Below are 4,174 nucleotides of genomic sequence, written 5' to 3' on the forward strand. Positions count from 1 at the left end.
TGCATATAAGTTAAATAAGCAGGGAGACAATATACAGCCTTAATGTATGCCTTTCCCAATTTGGAACCAGTCCATTGTTCCATGTCCGGTTCTAACTGTTGCTTCTTGTTGTGCATACAGGTTTCTCAGGAGACAGGTCAGGTGGTCTGGTATTCCCATTTCTTTAAGAATTTTCCAGTTTGTTATGATCTACATAGTCAAAGTCTTTAGAGCAGTCAATGAAGCACAAGTAGATGCTTTTCTAGAATTCCCTTGCTTTTTGAATATTCAACAGATGTTGGCAATTTGATCTCAGAGTTCCTAAAACTCTTGAAATATCCTAAGTGATGAGAGCAATAAAAGTGTCTGGATATTCATAACAAACCCCTTTCAACCCATCTGAGTTTATGTTAATGTGGTGACTTTTGGAAAACTCATAAGGATGGGGACCTCCAGAGGCAAGAGGGGCTGGAGGTTGAGTCAATCACGAGTGGCCAATAATTTAGTCTATCAGGATTATTTAATGAAACCTCTATGAAGACCCAAAAGGACAGGGTTCAGAGGACTCTCAGGTTGGTGAACCAGAACATTTCCATGTGCCACCATTCTGGGTCCCAAACTGCATGAGGACAGGAGCTCTTTTTTGTTCAGGACCTTGCCCTATGTATCTCTTCATCTGGCCATTGGTTCATATTCTCTAGTATACTTTGTAATAAATCTGTAATCTAGTGACTAAACTGATTTTCTGAATTCTGTGAGCTGCTTTAGCAAATTAATTGAACCCAAAGGAGGGGGTCATTGAAACCTCTATTTTATAGAAAATTGGTAAAAAGTACAGGTGATAACCTGGACTTGTGATTGATATCTGAAGTGGAGTGTGGTCTTATGGGACTGATCTCTTAACCTGTGGCATCTGACACAATCTCTGGGTGGGTAGTGTCAAAGTTGAGTTGAATTGTGAGTAGACAGTGTCAGAGTGGGATTGAATTATAGGACACCCAGCTGGTGTCAGGCAATTGGTCAGTGGCATGGAAAAGCCCACACTTGAGAATTTTTGGAGCAGAATCTTACCTGGAAATTCTTAGTCAGTAAGTCTGGGTACATTCTGGAAGTCTGGGGTTTTTTTGTTTGTTTGTTTTTTGTGTGTGTATTTTCCTAGAGGTTTTTTAAAATTTATTTTTAGTTGAAGGACCTAATTGCAGGGCATCAATGGAGAAGCAGACATAGAGAACAGACTTATGGACATGGGAGGTGAGGGGGGAAGGAAGGAGAGGGTGGGATAAATGGAGAGAGTAACATGGAAACATATATACTACCACATGTAAAATAGCCAATGGGAAATTTCTGTATGACTCTGCAAATTCATTTTTTATCAAGGGCTCTGTGAACAAAGTAGAAGAAAGAGCATTGCTCACCACTCAGTTTTACAAGTGTTAAGTCATAACCAACTGCATTTGCTGATGGACAGTGTACCCTGAGATGAAATCAGGATTAGAACAGAATGAGGCACTCTTTGCTTCGGACAAGCAGACACTGTGGATATTTAGATGCATGTCTCAGGAAGAATGTCAATGACTCCAGATTCTTCCATCTCTCATATATAAGAAAGCATACTTAAAATCATTAACTTGAGATATCCATTCTTTGTGAATAACAATAATCTTTTACCAAGAATGTATGCTTGACTGCCCATGTCTCCTAGCTGAAAGTTGTGGATAAACTGGTTTCACCCCTACCACTTTGGAGCATTTTCCTCAAGTGAATGGTTGTCTCCCTGACTATAGTCCTCAGCAAGACAACAAATAAAATTTAAACTCACGACTCTTATGTTGTATGTTTTTCTTTAAGTCAAGAGCTTCAGGTTGAAAAAAAAAAGTTTCAGGTAATTCTTTAGGCAAATTTGGGAAACCATGATTTAAAGCATCTCCAGGAATTCACAATAAAGGCTTTGATTCCTAATGTGGAATATCAAACACACATATCTGAGTGATAGAGTATAAAGGTTTTAAAACATAATAATAAAATAGACAGTACTCTGGAAGAACATCCCAAAATTACATTATCACATATACTATAAATATTAGCACATGAGAACCTTCTAGCACCCTGGTAAACTGGGTTGGCCAAGGATTCTTGTCCCGATTTTAGGGATGAGGAAACCACACCAGAGTATAGCTTGTAATGTAACTGGAGAGAAAACAAACATGCATTAAATGATGCAAGGACAACACAAAGTAAGATACCTGCTTTTGTAAAAGGATACTTTGTAACATGGTTTACAAGGTCTGAAGGGATGTGGATGGAACCCAACAGTAGACTGAAGCAGATAGGAGTCTGAAGCTTCCCTAGAGCAGGAGATACAGATATGTATTTGGAAACTCGGTTATTTTCTATGGCACCATGAAGTTTTTCTACACTGCATTGTCATGTGAACTATACCAGTTACATGTTCCACAACTACATATTGTACCACAAACCAGTCTGACCTGCAAGGGAAGTATAAGCTTTGGTCCTTTTGCAATGCTCTGCTGCCTAACCAGTTTGTGTTTGCAAAATTGCACGTGATCTGGTCAAGATGGAGATATCCTAGTAAAGGGAGGGTGGTGGTTATTATGAGGTTTTGCCTGAGATCCTTTCTAGGCCTACCTAGGGCTTCAGATGCAGTAAAGTTGAAGGATTTCATCCAATTGTATCATGTCTTTTCTGGATCAGGCATTCTGCTGCCAGCTATGGGTGGGGTTTGAGAAATTCCTAGTCTAGGCAGGAGAGAAAGGAAGACATATACATGACCAGTGATTACCTAAGTCAGGAAGAATTCCAAAGCAGAATAAGTAACATTACATGGTGGTGGGGCAGGAGTTAATTGTGATCATGGCCAATCCTGGAGGGTTTACTGGAGGAAGTGACATTTTCACTGGGTATTGAAAGATAGATAGATACTGCAAAGACAGAAGGGCATTTTAACTGTGGGAATCTTGGAGTAAAGGTATCCGAAGCCTGAGCCCAAGGGAAATCTACTGGCAGCCCATTGCTTGGATAGGACAATTGGAAGAAATCCTTTAGGCCTTCTACTTGTAAGGAGGGGACCCAGAGTGGCTGTACCTTATTCTCCTTAATGGACATCATTAAAATTTAATTTTGAAAATTCTCTCTTTAATGATACTCCAAGGAGAGATGGTTTGATGGTATCACTGACTCAGTGGATATGAGGTTGAGCAAACTCCAGGAGACAGTAAAGGACGGGGAAGCCTGGTGTGCAGCAGTCCATGGGATTGCAAAGGGTCAGACACGACTTAGCAACTGAACAATAACAAAAGGGGCCTACGAGCATTACTGACAGTGTGGCCTCTCAATGGGGAATATTTGGGGCAGCCGGTGCTGGTTGAGTTGTCCCAGGCCCTACTATCTTCCATGAATGGCAGTTGATGGGCTCAAATATTGAGTTATCAGAAAAGGATTGCAGAGGACCTCATATAAAATGCTAAGGGGTTGTAGAGACAACCCAGAGGGATGGTACGGGGAGGGAGGAGGGAGAGGGGTTTAGGATGGGGAACACGTGCATACCTGTGGCGGATTCATGTTGATGTATGGCAAAACCAATACAATATTGTAAAGTAATTAACCACCAATTAAAATAAATAAATTTATATTAAAAAAGAAAGGTTTTAAGCAGAAGAGTAATATGTTGCATATATATCTTAAATCCCTCTGGTTGCTGTCTGGGAGGTGGTTTAGACAAAGACAAGAGTGGAAGGAGAGAGTCTAATCAGGAGGCTATTGCAATGGTTCAAGCAAAAAATTATGGGGCCGAAACAGAGCCTATAGCACTGAGGATAGCTTGGAGAAAGAGGTAGTTAACAAGACGCCTCAGAGGTAGAATTAACTAGCTTCTGTCCTCAGAGTGTGTGTGTGTGTGTGCGTAGGGGAATAAGTCAAGGATCACTGCCTAACAAGTGCAACGAGAGACTGTCTTCTGTAAGAGTTCACATTCTCCTCAAGGGGTAGCAGGAAAGAGAGGAGGGGCAGATCAGAGAGAGCAGGGAGAAACCCAGAGACCAGGTGGCAAGCAAGGAAGCCCCGCCCCTGGATCCGGCCCCGCCCCCGACTCCACCTCTTCTCCTTCTTCCCACCCACCCCGCAACTGCAGCTCATCCTCGAGGGCGGAGAGAGGTGGTATTTGAGTCCTCCGGTATCC

Source organism: Ovis aries, chromosome X (genome assembly GCF_016772045.2).
Source record: "Ovis aries strain OAR_USU_Benz2616 breed Rambouillet chromosome X, ARS-UI_Ramb_v3.0, whole genome shotgun sequence".
NCBI classification, from domain to species: Eukaryota; Metazoa; Chordata; class Mammalia; order Artiodactyla; family Bovidae; genus Ovis; species Ovis aries.